Source organism: Carassius auratus, unplaced genomic scaffold (genome assembly GCF_003368295.1).
Source record: "Carassius auratus strain Wakin unplaced genomic scaffold, ASM336829v1 scaf_tig00214762, whole genome shotgun sequence".
In the NCBI taxonomy this organism is placed as follows: domain Eukaryota; kingdom Metazoa; phylum Chordata; class Actinopteri; order Cypriniformes; family Cyprinidae; genus Carassius; species Carassius auratus.
The window spans coordinates 290,704-313,553 of record NW_020527795.1 but is presented as its reverse complement, the minus strand read 5'-3'; the positions used below and the strand labels follow the sequence as shown (position 1 = coordinate 313,553).

The 22,850-nt window shown below is 37.3% G+C and overlaps 1 pseudogene; it reads right to left on the bottom strand.

The window, feature by feature from the left end:
- Window positions 1-22,850, bottom strand: part of LOC113092927 (platelet-derived growth factor C-like) — a 36,991-nt pseudogene extending 14,141 nt beyond the window's left edge.

Here is a 22,850-nt window from a genome sequence, read left to right as displayed (position 1 = left end):
AGAGGAAGAGATAGGAAGGAGTAAATGTTGTCCTGCTTAAAACGCCAAAGCACACAAATACAATAATGGTTGACGGTTACTGACGAAATGAAGGTTTGTCATTAGAAACTGAACCTCAGCCTTGACACTAAAACTTCCTTATTTGACTTTTGCATTTTAGGCTTGGTAAGGATTGGAAGAGTTACATGTCTGTGCTTTAAGATGACCTCATCTCTGGGTTAAATAATGTCATATAATGATCAGAGGCTGGCCCCTTGGGTGCATTACCTCAAACATGACTTTTCCTTGACCCATTTCTCTTTTTTTCCCTTCTTCTCTCTCTCTTGAGGAGAGCACTACGTTGATTAAGGTAGGAAGCGGAGCATGAATAAATAAGGGCTCACAGTGCTACCATTGTGCCTTGTTCACATGTTAGACCTCCGACTGAGTCTGGAGTTTAAATATTAACCTGGAAGCGGTAGAAACAAAGACAGTACAGACATGTATGCGAGCATGTTTGTCTGGACGTGGGCAAGTGTCTAAATACAAACAAAAACAGAGAAACAAGAATATATAACTCTTTACCACAAAGTGACACCAACCTTAACCAAATTCTTACGCTCCACAGAATAAAGTAATACGGGCTTGGCATGACATGCAGGTAAATGATGACAGAATTATTAATTTTGGGTAAACGATCCCTCTAATCTAACAACGCACATTTAGGTTTCAATCAAAGAGAAATGCAGTTTGCATTATTAAATTTTGATGGTTTGGTGCACTGAAACCAAAGCTAGCGCCTACTCCAGCTTTTCGCAGTCCACTCTGATCAGGTTCAAATATATTCGGGGTTCAGAAACTGCAGTTTTTCTTCTCAAAGAAATGTGTATTACAATCAACAGAGCTCATAAAAACTCTTTTGAAACCTCCTGTTGGAAATTTGGCATAATAGCACTACATTTCACTCAATTCATATTTCCCAGTTGTCTGGCAGAAGGCCTTGATGTCCGTATTTATTTCACTCTAGAACGTTAATGCTAGTGCCCGTAACAGCATTTAACAACAAAAAGTGCTAATGTTTCTGATTCAAAGGGACTTGTTCAGGAGTTGTCTGTGTTTTAATCCCCCATATGTTGGGAGCTGACTGCAGCCGGCTGGTGAAACTGTACCCCACGCTAACCCCCACCCACCCGTGCATGCTGATTTCACCCCCTACTTTTAAGTTGCTCCTACATCTGCTCATGATTAAAGGGTTTGCGGCAGTAACTACAGGTGCTGTAAATTCCAGTTCTGGCTTTTTCATATTTATTGCTTTAAGGTTTCCAGTTGGGCAGCAAAGAGAAGGAGGGAGAAGAATAGAAAAGGAGTGGGGAGAGACAAGTGAGGGGAACGCAGCATGGGAATTTATCATACCATTAAAAAATAATTTGGCTTCAAAAGCCTCGACTTATTTGGAATGGCACAATCTGCCGTGCAGATGCTCCTTATGGAGACTCACCACAGGAGTCTGATGCTTTAACTCACTGAATTGCTCAGTTCCTGTTGGCCATTTAGCATCACTTAAATGGCAAACCTTTTTTCCAATATATTTGTTTCACAACATTCACAATTTACATTCACAATCTTATTTTCTTTTTCCACTATTATTATGAATTTATCAGGCATGTCACATTAACTACTTTTATGTTGCTTTTTTTAATCTGCCAGCCACCTGTCACCATTTATTTTCATTGTAAGGAACAGAGCAGTGAACTTTCAGCTAAACTCTCTCTGTGTTCCAAGTAAATCATTCAGTTTTGGGTTGAGTAAACAGTTCCTTTAAATGTGAATTGGATTGGTCACCCCCACAATCCTGACTAATCCTGTACATTTGTGTAATTCTTTTTACAATTATATTGTGGTAAAGAGCATGTTTAAGTAAAGCTTGGCTAAACTAAGTCTCTTCAAATGCTGTGTGAGCATTAGGTTGCTGTTGTGTCATGGAGTAACAGAATCCTACAGGCACTTCACCAAGACCCGATTAAGATCCTAACAGGCCACCAAAACCTTCCCTTTCCACAGCTCACAGAATGAGGCTCATCCATTAACACGTCCTCTCAGAGAGCTCCGTAACATCCGCAGATGCTATCGTATGGCCAAATACCGACATTGAACTAACCCACTTGGTGGGTGGGTGAATATAATGTGTGTACGAATGTCTTTGGGATGCACTTGCCTGACAGGAAATTTGATTCTGAAGTTAGCATGACTGTTTCCTCTGTCTCTCTCCACAAGCTTTTTCTAATGTCTCACTTCATGTGGTTTATACTGCTGAATGCCTGACTGTGAGCTTAAGCTCGTCACTGTTAAAATGATTATCAGATCAAGTATCATCAGGGCGGTACGTTATTTCTTCAACTCCACTTTGCTCACGCTTTATGCCAGGTCTAAAATTAACAGCAACAACTGGGAAAATAAAAGCATGTGGAGCTGAGACACTGTAAGTCATGCAGATTCCCACAACTACTATGGTGATCAACTGTTCACCACTGTTCTTTGTAAATTTGCCTTTTTTTTAAAGGCAAAGTAAATAACTATCATCTCTGGTGGGTTTTAATAATAATATTATATACTATATGTATATACAAGTATATACATTGTTATTTGTTAAAATCTCCCTTAAGTCATTCCAAACCTCTATGACTTTCTACTATGAACATAAAAGACATTGTGACGGTCAATGGAGTCCAAACAAACTTAGTTACAGTTGTCTATGCATATTAATGTAGAAAGGACATTTTTACATTACACATGCCAAGTTGAAGGGAGAGAGACCATTGCCATTTAACATTACCTGCTAATCTAAAAACAACGTTGCCTGGGTTTAATGATTTTGTATGAGAGGAAGATGGAAGAATACAAACGTCCTTATTAAATCCAACCATACTAGGCCCAAACAAGGCTAAAATATCTTTGTGGCTTTTCTCAAACAAAGTGCGTCTGTTTGTGTGTAAGAAACTAAATTAAACTCTTCCGACACGTCAGCTGCTTGCATACTTGTGTTTGCGGTCCTGGCCACACACACAAAGCTTGCTCATGTTGTATACAGACCACATCCTTTAACAATTTGGTGAGGTCTTCAATTAAGCAAAACACGTGTGCGTGTTATTCTCTAATGGAGGTCTGGTGTACTGCCTGCCTCATACTTACTTTCACCACAGCGCTCTGTTTACATAGTTAGACATGGCTTTGGTTTTCTGTAACTTACCTCTGACCAGAAGGGCCTTGAATTAGACATGACATCATCTGCGAAATAGCAGAAGACAGTCAGCAATCACACTAATAGGGTAATTATGACAGGTAGCCATTGAGTTTTCTCATAAAATGTAGGCTCAGTTTAACCGCTGCCTTCCTTATAACGGAAAATGTTCCTGTTATTGGTGCTTTTGAACATTTTTGTTTTACAGCCCATTAACATTTTGGATGATTTCAACTTTAGAAACTGGGAGAGGAAATTGTAATAACAAAATCAAGATCTTTGTTATGCCAAAACACGTACTAAAGATTTCTGTGAAGAACAGATGCTTACAAAACACTACCTTGGAAATACCTCAGTTTTGTTTTAACTTGACATTGCTATACCACGGTTATATCTGAATAATCTTAAAATAATCTGATCCACCTCAAAACAATCGAGACCTTAAAGGGGAGCCACTATGCAAAAATCACCTTTATAAGCATTTGAACACAGTTGTGTTGACGCAGTGTGTAAAAACAAATTGGTAAAATCCACCCCTTCTTTTTTTTTTCATAAACAGTCTTTCAGAATGAGCGGTTCCAGATTCTCCCTACATACACGTCATCGTAGGAAGAAATCCCTTCCCATTTGTGATCCTCCCCGAGAGAGAAGCAGCAGTCCACCATTACTGTTTTCTTGCTGTTGCTACTACTACACTAAAGGGGCATTAGGAGTGTCGTGCTTTGGGATGCACAGATGATCATAGGAGTCTCCATAGACTCCCTCCATCTGAGCTGCTGAGGAAACTGTGGTTAAGTTAAATTTTTGAAAGAAATACCCCCAACCCCCCACCCCTGTTATACAAAAATCAGTGAGGTCCATATGATTTTGCTAATCATTTTACATTGGACTGCCTCACAAACGAGGATAATTTCAATGCTGGATTTTCACAAAAGGATTTCATTTTATAAAAATCCTATTTATTCTGAAAGACTGATCAATAACCAACGCTCATGTGCAAATGTCAGCTCCTGATAAAAACCTTCATATTTTGTTTTCCAAAGCCTTTCTGAAAGAGCTTCTTGGCACACTGTAAGGCTAATGTATGAAAGGGAAACAGGTTAAATTTACCTCAAAGGGAATTATTTTTGATTTTATAAGGAATTTAGACCGAATCACTTTTTTTACGGCTGATAACTGAGTCAGCAAGTGATTCATTGAACAAGCTATATAACATCAACTCTGTAATGGATATTAAAATCCAAAAAATATAGTGAAAACATTAATTAGCACAGTTACAAGATCGGCAGTTTAAGACATTAACATGTAAGAAGAAAACACAAGATACTTCTCTTCACAATATAAATAAGATTTTATTGGATAAATCTAAAACAATATAAACTAATCTAAAACATATTACATATGCTTATGCACCCATACATTCACACAAGTTGCAGCAGGAAAAGAGAAAGTGAGTAAAGAGTTTATAGCATTATGTGCAATAGCATAGACCTGAACAACCATGAATAATTTAATTAACCCTCGCACTGAGTTCCTCAACGTGTTTAAAATTTATATTAAATGCACCAGTTCTAGAATCTGGAGGTACGCAAGTTGCTTATTTAGGGGATTCCCTTGTTGCTGTTATTGCAGAAAGAGGTTTCAACTTAACTCAGAACATAAAACTCTCAATGGAAAGAAAAAGAACTAAAGAAATAAAACAATGTAATGGGTCTAGATGGTTTTTCTTCTCATCGTGATTATGTAGCAGCGGGCGTGCAGGCCGAAGAAGGCAGGAAGAGCGCTCAAAGAACGCAAAAAAAGGATGGCAAAAAAACCAAAGAAAGATAAAAAAGCCCTAAGGCAAAATCTAATTTGGTGTCCTAAGCTTTTAAACTATGCTGTTGGACACATCCCAAAAGTTGTATTGACCAATTAGACATTGTCTTAGCTCAGGGTGTTGCTATGTTTCTCAATAGTCATTCAAAAGACATACACAATGAGTGATTAGGAAATGATAGTCAAATTTGTGGGTTACATACATGATATGGAGTTATGTATAGAAATGATAGTTGATGATAGATAAATCATTTAGGTGCATATGTACATTTAAAGGCAGCTCTGCCATTCTGTGAACTTGCTGCATCTAATACTGGCATCTGGTATTAGATGTCAACCTACATTTTGTGAAACTGCAAAGAAAAAACTAAATCTAAAAATATAACTAATTAAAAAAGAAAAAAAGAAAAGATAAATAAACAAATTTTGGTCTGTTTTGAAATGTTGCTTAGTGAATGTGAACCCGACCAAGAAGTTCAACATTGTGCAATTTAGTCCCCATTTTGGAACAACAAAAACAAAATTCTGAAAATAGCTTTAGTACCCAGTAGTTAGTACTATTCCATAAACGATCGAGCTAATTAAGGGCTGTGTGTCAGCTTCTGACTTCTCACCACACAAACCAGCTCATGCTAAGTCTGAAACCCATTCGCATCAGGGTGGGTGGCCACATTAACGTCTCGAAACCCCTCTAATCTCACACTGACCTGCCGGAGTAAAAATGTTTGAGGATAAACTTTCATATAATAGCAGAAATTGCTGGCAAGAGACGACACCAGCTGCTACAACAGACAAATTCCAAGTCTGCCGGTACTAAGAGCAAATGCTCACCTTTCCACTGAATCTTTACCTCACCCTCTCTTAAACACACGGATAGGCACATCTGTATCTGACCCAACACAAGACATCTTCTCTTAAAAGGCTTCTTTTCTGCTACAGCTGTGCTGGTTCTTTTGTGGAGGGCTCTTTGTAATCCCATCTGTGATTTTGGGTGCTGCATGTATGCGTGTGTGTGTGTGTCAGAGAGAGACAGAGCTCTCACAAGCTTTACTGCAGTAATGCAGCTCTCCACACAGTTCATTTCAAAACACATTTTAAATTCACTTTGATATTGGAAGAGCTACTGTATAGAGCCCTATAATCCATTTCTTGTTGTACTCCATCTAGCCGTCTTTGAAAACAAGAATGTTTCATGTGAGCAGCCTCTAAATGTGCCCGATTCTGCCTGGTGGACCATAATTACACAGGGCTTCCTTAAAAGAACAGTTCACAGGAAAAACAAAAACGCTGTCATCATTTACTCACCCTCATGTAATTTGCGACTTTTTCTCTTGTGGAACAAAGATATTTTGAGAACTGTCTGATTTTTGTTCATACAATGCAAGTAAATGTTAACCTCAACTCCATTCTTCAGAATACCTTATTTTGTGTCCCTTCAGAAGAAAGTTATATAGGTTTGGAATGATATTAGGGTGAGTAAATGAAATAATTGTCATCCCTTTAAATGTGCTCACCCATAATGCTAAAGAAACACAAATAACATAATAGAAATTATGGCTAGGCTAGACATTCTCATAATATATACAGTAACTGATATAATCTCCAATCTACAGTGAGAATAAGTTTTCAACCAAATAAAAATGTTTAACCGGATTTGAAAAAAAGAAAACAGATGGCATAAGGGAATGACAGAAATTTTGCAGTGTTTGCGTGCTTTTTTAGAAATAGAAATGAGCATAACAACAGTAGTACAGCGGGAGTCTGAGCTATAATATGACAAAACATAAGTATTTATCAGGTAAACAGCCAAGATACAGATGTGCTTTTGATGCCTCACTTACTGTTTAGTAACAGCACGCATTAAGTCATGTAATGCCCAGCTATTGGTGTACAAGCTACTGACTTGTTTAACATAACAGATATGGAGCCAAAGAAAATATATGCATTCCTAGGCAGATAAACAAATAAACGGTTACATCCCCAATGGTGGAAATGCACCTTTGCTCTTAACCAAACTATACCCAAACTATTACTAAAAACAGCCATCAAAATAAGCATCCCATTTCATGAGTAAGGATCGGTCACTCTGCTAATAGCATTTCACAATCCAACTCTACTAATAGCTAAACATACACTAAGACACACATGTAGACACATATAGTGTTCACATTAACTGACTCCTGCCTGCTCAAGCATGCATGCATACCATGGGAAGATGGTCCAGACATTTACAATGAACCAGCTGAACTTAACTTGATGGATGGAAGGTACAACGCACATTTGAGGAGTGATTTTCTTTAAACTGCAGCTGATATTTCCTCTGCATAGATACAAACTGCAACAATATATTTGAAATATGTCTGCACTACTGCTATACAGCAAACTTATGTAAATTGTAATGTAAAAGCCCATAAAACATTCCTTAATGTGTACAATGGACACCAGGAAAATGATTTAAGACTGATTACATCGCTAAGGACAGAATAATAAAAGCTTGGATTTGCTTTTTACTGTAATGGTTTCCTGAATCTGCTGTTTCAGAATAACAGATAAAAGGGTTTAAATAAATAAATAAGTTAAACACTTTGTGTCTGATTGCATTTTAACAGCCTACTCACACCATTAAGCATAAGAGTGCCTTGATGTGTGAGACGCTTGCTGTTAGTGGTGACGGATAACAAAACAAATGCTCAGTCATGTGTGACTGATAGATAGGGGTGCTCCGATCACGATCGGCCGATCGTTATGCGCATCTCGTCAGTAAAGCCGGTTTTCTAATCACGCACCTGAGGGAATCAACCGCTGATTAGAAAACCGGCTTTACTGACGAGATGCGCATTAACGATCGGCCGATCGTGATCGGAGCATCCCCACTGATAGATTCCCAAAACAGCCAATTAAACTGTAAAAACATCAGGATAGCAAAAGACAAGACATAAGGAAAAATGCTAATTCATCAATTTGGTTTACAACACCTAAGAAAAAAAAAATTAGGTTGTGGTCACAAGTATGTATTTTTTTTCTATTTATTCACTCTTCTTTGTGATTAAAAAGCTATGCCTTTTATTGGTTATTTATATAATGATAGAACACCAATCGTATAAACCAATCATTTTATTTATAATCTGCTTTATTTATAAGTTGCTTTGAGTTTTTTTTTTTTTGTCAAAATAAAAAATAAAATTAGATAAATAAAAATTTACCTAAATAACTTATCAGCCAAGCTCCTTTGACCTAAAATACTTGTTGTGTTGGTCAACTCATGATATAGTTCATTTTTTATTTTTTTTCATCACGCTAATATTAGTCTGTTTCTCTCTTGTTCCGAGGTCACCGTAGCCACCAGATCCAGTCTATATCCAGATCAGAGGGTCACTGCAGTCATCCGGATCCAGTACGTATCCAGAGCAGATGGTGGATCAGCACCTAGAAAGGACCTTTACAGCCCTGAAAGACGGAGGAGACCAGGACAACTAGAGCCCAAGATACAGATCCCATGTAAAGACCTTGTCTCAGAGGACCACCGGGACAAGACCACAGGAAACAGATGATTCTTCTGCACAATCTGACTTTGCTGCAGCCTGGAATTGAACTACTGGTTTAGTCTGGTCAGAGGAGAACTTGCCCCCAACTGAGCCTGGTTTCTCCCAAGGTTTTTTTCTCCATTCTGTCACTGATGGAGTTTCGGTTCCTTGCCGCTGTCGCCTCAAGCTTGCTTAGTTGGGGTCATTTACAGCGATTTCGTTGACTTGATTGCAAATGAATGCACAGACACTATTTAAACTGAACAGAGATGATATCACTGAATTCAATGATGAACTGCCTTTAACTGTCATTTTGCATTATTGACACACTGTTTTCCTAATAAATGCTATTCAGTTGCATCGATGCAATGTATTTTGTTTAACGTGCTATATATATATATATATATATATATATATATATATATATATATATATATTAAGGTGACTTGACTTTTTTATAGATGTTTAGTTTTGTTTATATGATCCTAAAATATAAAACTAGAAATGTTTTTAGAAATTAAATTAATATTTAAATTGTCATCAACTTATTTACTAAGCAGAACATGTGTTGCTTTAAATGTTTTGGTAGGGCTGGGCAATAAATCGATTTTATCGATTAACTCAAGGCTCCCATAGTTCCGAGTGGGCTCAACCATCCATGCGCATTTGCAGTAGAGACATGCTGCTGAGCAGAGTATGTGAGTGGAGTGGAGTGATTCTGACTGGAACAAGGAGTGTATTTTATTTATTTATTTATTTATTTTTTAAGTCGGAGCGTCGTGGTTTTCACTCGGTCCAAGAACGCTCCATCACGAGTACAATTCATGCCAACAGTCCGTAATAAAACTGCATATTCGGCAAGAATTCACGTTAAACATATTTAGCTATAGCTTGATACAGATGAATCTCTCAGATCAGAAGATTATAATGACAGATACAGCACATTCATACTCATTCGCTTTCGCAATAATGCATTACAACTAGGGCTGGGATAAACTATTATTTTTTAAACGATTCATCTAGCGATTATTTTTTCGATGCATCGATTAATCTAACGATACATTTTTTCAGACCGATTAGATTTTGATTATCTCCCCATTAATTGACTACTAACAATTTATACATGTTGATTTACATATCTGAATGAAAAAAACATGAATTCCTTAACATTGCAATATATGTTTATTGTTCTTAAAATTACAAAATAAAAGACTGACTAAGAATGCATTACTTTGCACTTGTATAGAGATAGCATTCAATAAAACCTTGAAGCCTTAAAAACGCATAGCTTACTGAAACAAGCTTACTGAACACATAGGGCCTAGTTTACTGAAAAAAAGTTCTTCTTACAGATGAAAATAACAACTTGATGTCTAGCATTCAATAAAAAAGGTCACCCAAAATACTTGTTTAGAGCAATTGAAACAATACAGTAACCAATGTAAACTTGAGGGCTTTAAGCTAATACAGAGAGTGCTTTTCCAAAAAAATTAAAATAAATTAACAGTGGGAGCCAGCAGCCTGTCATGGAGAAAAAAAAATCTCAAATGCTCCACGTGAAACTTTGGCGTTCCGCCCTTTTTCTATCGTGTCTAATGATTTTGGTTAATATGCACGAGGGATAGAGAGAGAGAGAGAGAGAGAGAGAGAGAGCAAGACAGCGTTCGTGTTGTTTGAAGACAGTGAGTGCGTGCAAAACCCGGCTTTCTCTTGTACGCGCCTGTCAGGTGCAGCCGTTAATCTATTCTACATCACTCAAAAAAGATCAATGCAGAAAAACCCCTGGATTGGTTATATAATGTTGGACAGAATGTTGATCCGGCCATCACGTATATTCAGTGCACATAAGGTAAACATTTTGCAAACGTTTTTTAGAGAAATAAAAACAGGTCGACGAATCGATGCGCATATTTTGCGTCGACGTATTTTTTTGCGTCGACGTCATCGATGACCTCGACGCATTGTCCCAGCCCTAATTACAACAAATGTAATCTTACAGTGCTACTTCATCAGTATCTGATTTTGAAATGATTTTGAAATCTGTAAGAAATGCATCGATCTGTAGATAAAATAACTGATGAAAATGTACTGTTATTTTCCATCACAAACAAAATTTGCACAGCAGAAAGCAGCAATGCTCGTTGCGCGGCTCGCCAAGTTTACTGTTGTGGCTCGCATGACAGTAAATAATATGATGATATGATCATGCAGTCGATACAGATATTTAATAAAAACATTAAAAACAACCAGGGCTATAACATAACCCATTAATAAACTCACACCAGGTCTACACCGGATACGAGCGGCGCGATCCACAAGTGACGATCCCCGTCAGTGAACTTATGCCTCGTTCTATTTATGACGAAATGAACTGACAATACGTTCAGATTATTTGACACTGTAGTGTGATGTCATCAAGTTTAGATAGACTTTTAGCACAGTGGGGTGTGGACAACAACTCTTGTGTCTAGTTAGACAGTCTGCTCTATTTACAAATAATTTCTATTAATTTATTTTTTTAAATAACCTAAACCAGCGGCATAACGAGATGGAAATATATATTAGAAAATATATTTACACGTGCTCTTTCCTACGTCCATGACACTGACTCACTGCGGAGTTGCAAGTTTTAATCTTAACAGCTCTTAAGGCCGAGTGGATGGTTAGATGCATGATGGGCTACTATTAACAAAACAATAAATAAATAAAATAAAGGTCTTTCCAGCATTAGGGTAATAACGTTACTGTTTTTTTTTTTTTTAATCACCTCGTCTCAGTTATAAATTTGACTAGTAAATGATAAAGAACTATCTTTAAAAAAAATTTGAACAATTTATTTGTCATTTGAACATTGATTTTAAGTAGGGTGGGGGCAAAATAATATATTTTTAAATCATAAATCGTATCTTTTGTGAAAACACAAAACAAAAAAACATTTTTTTAGGCCATATCGCCCAGCCCTATGTTTTGGCATATAATGGTTACTATTAAATCAAGAATGACTGTGGTGATGCATTACTCTTGCAGATCGGGTAAGCATTTTGGATTGACATCAGTCCATACCTCACAACACTTAAGTGTCACTTTAGTCAATAATTGCTCAAATAAAACGCAGACCTTTGCAAAAGTTACTTTAAGCTTTATATAAAACTATGCATTTTTGCCAAGAAATTGGCTTTTATTTAAATCTTCATTCTATACATACAAGCCCAGGTGTGTTTTAATTGTTTGCATAACAAAGCAGCAATCCAGATCATCCAATGATTGCTTTAAATCTCCATGTAATCCCATCTTGATGGTGGTTATCCATCTCAATCAAGTGAAAGGGGCCATGAATTGAAGGCAGATGATGTGCACTTTTTAAATAACTGTGTACAAGTTTTTTTCTTCATAATGCCCTTATTTCTCAAAAGCAACCTGCATGTCTGGATCGAAACATGAAAATCACACCAAATCATCCATGATGAAATATTAAAAAATACCTTAAAGAAGATTTCAGCACAAAGCTGCACCTGGTTTCTGCAAGTATGGGCACATAAACCAGGTGTTTTAGTTATGAGGTGAGCACAGATGCATTACAGGAGAATGGATTCACACAACTTTGCCAAAATATCAGAAAAAAGTCACTTTAACATACCTGCCACATGTGTGGGAACAGATATGGTCCCTAGAATTGGTGACTGATGTGATGTGAAACATGCACTCAGCGTGGCACAGAGATGAATGAGAGCTGTGCCTGGCATCTCATTAGCCGGTGGGGCTTCCGACTTGAATTAGTGCTGTCATTCCATGGAGTTAATGAGAGGCTTCTGAACAGATGTCCGATGCGAGGCGGGTGAGACAATTTCACCTTTGGTGCTTTAAACTTGATGTATCCCACCTTATTTCACCTCAGTCATTCAGACACCATTTTGATCACCCACCTCCCCATTAGCCATGAAATATATGCACACACTAAGATAAAGAGATAGAGGGAAGAAATAAAAAGCAAGTCTGTTATAACAGAAGGAACATATTACAAGTATAGTCTATTATAAATACACATTGAATAACCCTTAGTCTTTGATTCAGTTGATAAACTTTTTTTTTTTTGTTAGTATCAGCATGCATTTCACTTATCAGTGCTGCGGTAATACTGTGTCACAAGCCAATGGGAATTTAACAGCCCATTAGGGATTGCACACTAAATTAATGGGCTTCTAAATACGTAATCAGCATCCTTCATCCGGTGGGACTGATTATGTAGCACTATCAGATGAGAAAAGACAGCAAGCAGAGAAAGTTCAGCGAGTCATTCAAAACCACTAAAAAGTCAGCGTAGACTCCTGCATGCGTGAAAGAATAAGACTTACGGCACTATAAAGCCGATACGATAAAAGATTCAGTGGCAGTCCAAGAGAATCTTCCTGAATCTGGCCTTGCATTCACACAGCTATAAATCACACCTGGAGTCCATCTTAGCTGCTGCTGCTCAGTCTGTAGGCTGGGAAATAGATCTCCAGTCTCCAGGGAGAACCAACGTGCCACGCCTGACACCAGCATCTGTGTAAGAGTGTGTCCGGAGAACCTATTTGTGCACCGGCAAAAAGCCAGACATTCTCCAAATACTATGTGCGATTGAGTTACACACACTAGGGTGTGCGACTGGCACACTGTCGTATATCAAATCTCAGCATGTGCAAGTAAACATAAAGCAATCTGTTCTGGCATGGGGACACTGGCGCTCAGCCAGCGAGTACCACGACAGGTGTGCTGCTACTTTTTTCCCCTTGATTTCAAATAACATATCTACCATATTTCACCAGTCAGCATCGTACCGCTGACAGAATAACGATGAAGCTGTTGGAAGCCACATTCTAACACATCTGATTACAGTTTCAGAGAAATCGGAGTTCTGCATGAGCAATTACTAACCAAATACACTGTATTAATCATAGATGATGTTTCAAAAAAACAAAACAATAAAAAACAAAACAAAACAACTTAAGGCATAGCTGGCGAAAAATGAAAAGGTTTTGCCTTTCACTTTACTTCATATTATTCAACATTTTTCTTGTCAATGGTAGACAAAAGGAGTTATTCAGGTGAATATGGCTTGGCTGCTTTGGGAAAAGGACAGGGCCCACTAGGGGGCATCAGCAAACTTAGAAGAAACTTTAAATTATTTAAAACAAGACAAGACAAACATTTAAACAAGACTGAAAACTAAAAAGAAGAAGATAAAGTTTTTTTTTTTTTTTTTTTTTTTTTTTTTTTAGTAAGCGTTTCACATTTTTGAAAACTTTAAAATGTGAAGTAACCTATTTTTAAGTGTGATTTATAGGCCTGGAAAAGTTTCCAAAAATATTAAATCAGAAATGATCAGTTAAAACTTTAATCATTATTCAGTTAATCATGTGGAAAGTGTTAGTGTTTGTGTACAAAAAAAAAAAAAAAAAAAAACAATGCAATGAAAACATTCAACTTTTTTAAAATTATTATTACAATCATTAGGTTTAGGGGTCTGTTTAGGGTAAGGCTTTATGATTAGGTTTACGAATTCTTACAATCTTGTATGAATTCTTACGAATAATAGAAAGAAGATGGGTGAGGTGAGTGGTATCGAAAATTACTGTAGACTTGAACTTTGGTCGCCTGCACAGCTGTGCAACATATTGGACAAAATACACTACCCACCAGGTCACATTTCTGATAGCCTTGCATAATCCAAATGTTTCTGTCAGTCATACCATTTCTCTAAAACAGGTCAAATGTTAACACGGAAAATAAAATTTAAAGTCTGGCTTCAGTGAATCCTCAGTGGCCACGGGATATTTATCACACCATGCAAAGTGGAGGACTGAGCATTCTCAACCTCTCTTGTGTAAAAACAGTAGCCGTGGGTCAGCAGAGACCTTCTGAGAAATGCTGACTGAGGTCATGTCACCACAGTGGTGTGGTGTTGACAGCAAAATATTTCCTCAATTCAAAGCCACGACACAAACACGCCAGTCATAATGGCATGTTGTTTGGCTAATAGAGTGTGTCTTGGTGTGTGGGCTGGTGATCATCCAGTGATCTCCTTCTCAAGTCATAAACATGCTGTAATGAGACAATTTCAGACTCATGTCTCAAACGGGCAAGTTAGCCAAGCTAACATGACTGAATATTGATAAAACTCTACAAAAGACTATAGACTTCCCACTTCAGTAATAATTACCACGCCAAAGCCAAGAAAACACCCAGGACAATGAATCTTTCAGATGTGAGTTATGTAGTATAAAAGAATGCCAGGATATTAATCAAATCTAAATCCAGGTGTGAGATTAATAGTCCAAAAAAACCTTTGTAGAACAGTATACTACCGTAAAATTACATGTAATATCCAGTACAGTTTTTCATCATATACTGTAGTAGGGGAATTTACCGTTAACCTTTTAACAGGTTTGCACTGTAGCATTTTTACAGTCTTTTATGATTCAATTCACGGTCATTTTTTACAGTGGTACTTAATACAGTAATATGACACTCATGGTATACAATTCTCACGATTCATTTATTATAAGCTTACATTTATTTTTGCTTATTTACTTTTTTATTGTATTTGGTTTTATTATTGTTTAATTGATTTATAAATGTTTTGCATATTTTATATATATTTATTTTATTTTATAATACACATTCTACTTAAACACACATATCTACATGGGTTGATAGAGACCAAGCAAGATAAGTGAGGATTAAAAAGGAGGGGGAAGGTCCAAAATACCTCTCTGACAGCGAGTGCTGACATCTGCCAAGGTATGTAGACATGCCTTGAAGAGATAGGAACCAAGGTCAAGTCATCACATTTACCTGCTGCCAAAAGTCTAAGGCCTTTGGAATTCAGTTTTCTCTGAAAACAGGCAATATCCACAGACAGCTTACGGCTAAGAGTGTAGAATTATCTGTTCCGGCAGAGCACTAGGCCTCACAAACAGTTACAGGTTATCCTCTTGTGTCAGCAGACAGGATTAAATAACCAGCGGGCCAAGTTTTGGTAGGGGTGGCTCAACCAAGTCTAACTTAACCAGCATTGCCCACAAATCACTTTCACTATATCCACTGTACAATATTAGAAGATAAAGTTTTTTTTCTTCTTTTTTGCACTAGTTCATGTGACAGTCCCTGAATTAAGTCTCTAGCAGATGTTGTTAAGTGTTGTCTGAGTGCATGACTCTGTTTATTAAAAAGCGCAGATACATCTGTCTTCAAACTGTCTGTGGGTGACAGGTAGGATGAATAAAGAAAGGGAGCCGAAGAGTCAAAGTGAGGGGTGAGCAAAAGCTTGAGGAAGTGTTGTTGTCAGGGAGTGATTGACAGGCATTAATGATTCAAGTTAAGCTGAATCGAAGGCTGCAATGTTCAGCTCCTCCAGTCTAGAGAAGTGGAGATAACCAATAGTTATGGTCAGTGGCAATGCTGGAACTTGGTTCTTTAAAGTGTTGTTTTTACACAGACAACTGTTCAAAAGTTTTGGTTAGGTAAGGTTTTCTCTAGCCTGACTACGTCAGACTTTGTACATCCGCTCAATTTCAGTTCGCTTCTGTACTCAGTCCGAGATAGTGAGATAGATCTCCCAGTTTTCATCTGGTTCCAAAACACCCAGCCAATCAACGAACAGATGACAGGTTGACAGCAGTGACGTAGACGCTAAGCGCCGAATTTAGGATTGTAGTTTAGGTTAGGGAAATTGAAAACGGACACAGACACACGGGATACTATTCACTCTGTTGTGGAGAATATTCCCAGCATTGGCCAACTGAAGCCGACAGGTTTTGGGAAAAGATACATTTATTAACTGTTACCGATCGTTAGCGAGAAACTGGGGAGGCCAAAGTCCAGCAAGGCGATAATTGTGATTGTGAACTGCCATGTACACTCTAGTATTTTGCTTGTTGGCTTTGTTTTCGCAGCATTCCTGTGTTTACATTGGAAGTTCGAGGCCGCTGAGCAGGCGAATAACACAAGTCATAACCAAATGTTATGTGATTGGCTTACGGGTAACCAATGATTTTAAACTTCATACAAGCACCCCCCCCCCCCCATGAGAAAGAAAAGGCTGCATTTATTTGATGAAAAATACAATAAAAAACGAACATAATTTTATAATTCGGTTAAATTTATCTACATGTAATACAGTTTAAAATATCCATTTTCTATTTTAATTTTATTTATCCCTGTGATGGCAAAAGCATGTCACATGAAATCATTCTAATCTGCCTACTTGGTGCTGCTCAAAAAACATTTCTTTCTTTTTTAATCAATGTTGAAAACAGTGTTGACTTTTTATTTATTTCTTTAGGATTATTTTATGAATAGAAAGTAAGAAAGAGAGTTTCAGAGTTTTACTGTAGAAGTCTTTACTGTCACTTTATATTAAAATAAAATGTTACTAGCCCCAAAATTTTGTATGTTAGTGCACTTTCATACACATATGCAGGAAAGCAGTGACGGAGCACCATAAATGTAATATATTTTTTGTCTAAATGTGTAAACTTTGTTTGGAGAAAAACAACTAGATTCAGATGAAAAAGAGAAAACCTATTTGTGTTTATACACATTTCACTACAGCCAAACTCATATTCATATCATATTTGTTGTCAGTGCAATTTGAGATTTACTGCTTTAAAAAGTCAAATCTGGGCTCAGCATTACAACTAGAATTGCTTGAGGCTATAGTTATTTCCTATCACTACATAAATCATCAAAAATGAGAGGTAAGTAGACAGGAGGAAGCAGCTATGTAGCACAATTACATCTTTTAAGTCTGATTCCTATTTTTGGGTCTCGCAGTATAAGTACTGGGCTAAATCTCTTCTACTTTTTTGTGTGATTAGATAAATATTTACTATTATCTGTTAGATCATGGCAATTTAGCATCTGTCAAGCTAGGCCTGGTTCAATGGTCAATGGAGGATTAGCAGACCCATTTCTCATCAGTGTAGATGATGGACACCACTACTGATGTCCTCATAAAATGATCTTCAATGAACATTTCAGAGCAGAAGCTATGGATTTCTTGACCTCATATTTAACTGAAACAAGAGGACATATCTTTCACAGGATTATGGGTATTAGGTAGATGACACGGGTGGTGCCAGGACAGAAGAAGAAAGGCCATGAAATTACAGGAGGAAAAAAAAGAAAAACAAATCAAAGGCTCTGACCCAGTTCTACAGAGGAACTCCATGGCCCTGCTGCTGATCCCTTTAAATTGGAGCTCTGTTTGGGTTAGGAATGTACACTCACTGTCCGTCACGACAAACATCAGACAGGCATTGACTTGCTTACTTGCCAAATCAGTCGCACTGCCTTTAAAGTGTGGTGACAGCAAAAACATGGACACCCCAACCATGCAATCTTCTATCCCAGAAAGTTTACAAAAGAGACTTCCCTTTAAACAAACTGCATAGTATTGCATAAAAATATCTTTAACTTCCCAATGCTTTTTTCCTCCTTTAGTCTTAAAGTTCTCAGAAGAAAAAAACAGCTCCCATTGAGCTTTTGAAAGTCGGGAATTGGCAGGGTACTGCTTGTCGATTGACAACAAACTTCAATGCCTACAGTATTACAGCCAGAAGAGCTTGGTGCAAAAGGACCCGGGTAAACTTTTACATTAACAGGGAGTCATTTGTTTCAGGTGTGTGTGTGTGTGCTGGTGCTTGAGTTACTAGAAAGCTTGTTTTCTATTTTATTGGACTACCGGGTATTGAAAATCCTTTTGGTTTAGGTTTGCCATTCGCTACCCACAGCGTATTCACAATTCACAAATGCAATATAAACTTGAAATGCTATGGAAACTACTTAATACAACAGGCTGGTAATGTAGAGCTTTGCCAAGCAAGAGCACAGCCAGCTGTCACATAGTCTCAGAGTTCTGGGAACCACTTTCTTCTGAAGTCTTTGCAGCAAAGGTAATACCTACAATATGTTGTTCTCTTTTGAGAAATTGATTGAGCAAGTGGCTTCAAATTTCAAATTCATTAATTTCTCCACAAGTCCAACAGTATCTATTTAACTGTGTATGTTCATACAATGCAAGTCAAAACAACATTAGACCTTTCATTTCATGTTTAAAAAGAGAGAGAGAGAAATGTTCTATTACCACCACCACACAACATACATATGATCTTACAGGTTTGGGATAACATTGGGGCAGGGTTATTATAGTTAACTAAACCCATGCTGAAAAAAAAAAAAAAAGGTTACACTTTACAGTATGATTATACATTTAAGTATCTGGTAATACCAATTCACTAAATGCACTTGCTATATAATTAGGGTTAGAATTAGGGTTTGTTGCATGTAATTATGCATAATTTATTGTTATTACTATTAGTAATTACATATGCATAACAAGGACATTGCAAAAAAGCATTACCAAAATGTATAAACAATTTTCACTCAGATAATTATATTTAAAAAAAAAAAATACACACACACACACACATACACACACACACACACACACACACACACACACACGTGTGTGTATTTCATTTTTTGGTTATCTATCCCTTTATCCTGCATGATGTGCATGGAAGGCCATGATACATGTACATGTTAATAACTAGATTTAAACTCCTAACTGCAGAGTGAAGTGTTGCTTGTGAGCATTCAAGCAATATGCTTTAATCATTACACACCCACCACTTAACTGTCTGATACGTGAGGCGCACTGCATTTCCCAGTTAGCTGGTGCACCACATTAACCCCATTCCTAACTGAGTAATCCAGTAATGCAGAGCCTCGCGAAGCATTCAGTCATTATTGAGGCTGACTCTCACACGTCTCTGTCTGAGATGTCAAAGGGGTTACAGCAGATTAATGGTGGATAATCTGGCACCATTAGAAAAATTGCAGCTGCTTTCTGAACCCTTTCCACAGCTATAGAACTGGCATATGGATACAGCTAAAGATGGGAATGGTTAACTGATCATGGTGCAAGTATTTGTAGTTTTGTTATTAGGGTAGGACACTGTTGCAACAAGGAATAAACAACTACTCACCAATGTCACCTAGTAATTGCTGATAACATTCATCTAAAATTGGCTTCAATAACATGGCTATAAATTTAAGATCTCTGATAGATGTTAATAATTTCACACTGAAGTGTAAAATAATGGCGGAAATTGTGCATAAGCCCATACAGAGGTTAGAATATGAAAATAAATGGGGATTTTAAGTGGAGCAGACAACCATTCAGGTTCTGTTCTCTTACTCAAAGCTCCTCATACTTGTATGGTCATAACTATATGGCTGTTAACTTAATTGTTACGTACAGCTGATCATTCAAACATAACACACAAAAAATGTACATATTTAATCATGTTCTCTGACCTGACAAACCATATTTACAAAGATCAGGCAGCATAGAATGAGCAAGGGGTTGTTCATATTGAAGGAGCCTTGATACATTTTTTAACTTAGCATTCCATCTAAAAAAAAAAAAAAGAAAACATAACATAACATAAGCCTACAATCTATATAGGTTTCGAAAGCAAATTATTGTCATTTCTATTTAACAATCCACTCATTTAACATTGTAATGTACTGTCTTTGCATATGGTTTAAGGGAAACATTGATATGATACTAATTTGCAGTTTAATCAACTGACAATTCCTGTTGTAACACCCTAAACATGCATCTACTGTAAACAAACTAACCTTCAGCATGGTCACTTATGACTTCATGAAACAGGATTTAAAGGTCAGGTCAGTGCAGACACCAGCATAAACATTTGAGTCACTAGTAAGGATGGAACTGGAAACATCTTTTAACATCTTTCATCAACTAAATCCTCCTCACATCAAAAATTTGTATGAAAACCACTGAACCAAACAATTAAAAAAAAAAAAAAAAGCATTTATGAGACTGAACAGCTCCATGAACTGTGGGCTGGCAAACTCTCTACTGGGGTTAACTTGAGAAAGTTGGTTGAGTAGCTTTTTAACTTGACCTTAACTTCACACTGAAGCTGCGAAATAAAACCAGCCTCAGATCGGCGGTGAAGAACTGCCTCAATCAACACCAACCAGAGATGGCTGCGACAGAGAGAGCCAGAGAACAAGACTCTCTGTTTAGAGACCCTTGGCAGAGCATACTACCAATTCACCTCCATTCTTAAGTCATTGGGGAATAAAGGTGGCGTTACAGCCAAAAACCTCAAATAGCAATCATAAAGGTCTTCCTTGGCTCACAACTCTGACCTGAGAGGACTAGATACAGTATGTGCTGTATTAGACCTGCCAATTCAATTAAGCCTGCCTTAATTAGACAAAAAAAGTTAGAATTTTACAGTCCCAAGTTATACAGAAGTTACTTTTCAAATATATACACATGGAACTAGAAGGATTTCATGTTTATATGTTTCCTAAAAGAACAACAACAACAAAAAAACAATATATATATATATATATATATATATATTTTTTTTTTTTTTTTTTCATATAAACATTGCTTTCCAGTAGAAATGTTCTGCATGTTCCACAGTTTAAGAATGATAATACAATGAAAGCTCTGATAGTGGGCCCAGAGAAGCAAGATGTTTCCACTCTGCTTCACCCCTGACACAGTAAGGGGCCCTCCCTCGCCTAAGTCAACACAAGTAGTAGTTTACATTTTGTTAATGGTGCGCAATGGGCGACAGTTTGCATGTCCCCACCAACGCCTGCTTTACAACACTGAGCTCATAGTTTCAGAATAAAATTAAATGCAAATGCTTGCTTTTTATATCAATATGATTTTCATTTTTTCACGTTCACCCTGTGAATTTTGGTGGGATTCAGAGGAAAGAAAATTACATTGCCCCAGGGCACCCCACGCTGCATGAATGGAGTCTTTCTGCGATCAGAGAGAAATCCCTCCCCAGGGGACCACGTTAACCAGACTTTTTTTTCCCTCTTAAATACACATAGAGATGTGCGTTTCATGCACATGAAAGCCAAAGGTAACTTCAAGTTCTATTAAGCATAATGCTGTGTGAACCTTTAAATTGTAGCCATTTATGGCAAGCTGTTCAAACATTTACTCTTTTTAATTCAGTTTCTGTAATTTATTCTATTAATTACTATTCCTTAAATTCATATGTACAACAATAACCATTGGAATATTTGTTATATCACCAATTATGTATTAAATATTAGTGCTGTTAGTTTTTTCAACAGAGACTAGCATTCAATCAAGTAGTCAATTGAATGGTAATAGACTATTTAAAATCTTGTCAGATTTTACTATTAGGATCTATGATAACAAATGGAATTTTTCTACGGGGACATTTGGGTTAGACATCATTTATCACTCACATGTATTCTAATTGACACTGGATTAGTTTAACTATTTAATCTTTAGTACTTGCAACAATCGCAATATTTGCTAGTATATATTCCAGCTTTACTACTTACATCATAAAAACTTATATAATAAATAGGAGAGATAAATATGAAGTGATTTTTTTTTTAGTATGCTTTAAAGAATAAATGTTAAAAAGACTTGCCACTGCACAGGTAAACTCAATGTATTTAGTTGTAAAGCACTATCAGAAGTCCCACACAAGCCAAGAAAAGAAAAAGAAAAATCATATGACTCTTTGAACTTACCATTCTGCTCTTTCGTGCTGGCGTGGTGAATCTTACTGATGTGACTCGATTCCGCCACCGACTCATGCTGATGAAGAGACGATATAAGAATCAAGAGAAGCAAAGGAATCATTTGGATAAATGGTGGCTGTCGGTGCTTATAGGCACTTGTATGTTGTTTCAATCACCATGCAGGAATATTGTTCTTGAGACGCGTATCCAACTTTGGACACAGGCACGCGTAAAGTAAAGTCCACATAATCCTGATCGGCCAGAGTTTCTACTGCGAAAACTTCTGTGTGGAAAGTTTCCCGTTGAGCATCTGCACAAAGTTAATAATTGCTCTTAACTTAGTGAGCGCACACCTGTTCGCCTAAAAACGAGTGTTTAAGAGGACAGTTTGCCCTTGCAAACACAGATAGTCCATTCGAGTAACGCAACACATAGCGATCGACTCGGGGTAAAATGGCACTTTGCAGCGTTGCTTGTCCAACTTTCTGAAGGAAATTAGTGTCTTGAGGTGGCTCCGAGTGTTTGGCGAGCGCAGACGGCCGACTGGCGACACAACAGGTGCTGCACATAAAGTAAAAGTTCCCCTTGGAGGAAACTCCCCGGAGAGGCGGGGACCATTCACAAGCTGCTGCTGGTGCTGCTGCTACAGTCGCTTGGAGTGAGAGACTATATTTCTCACA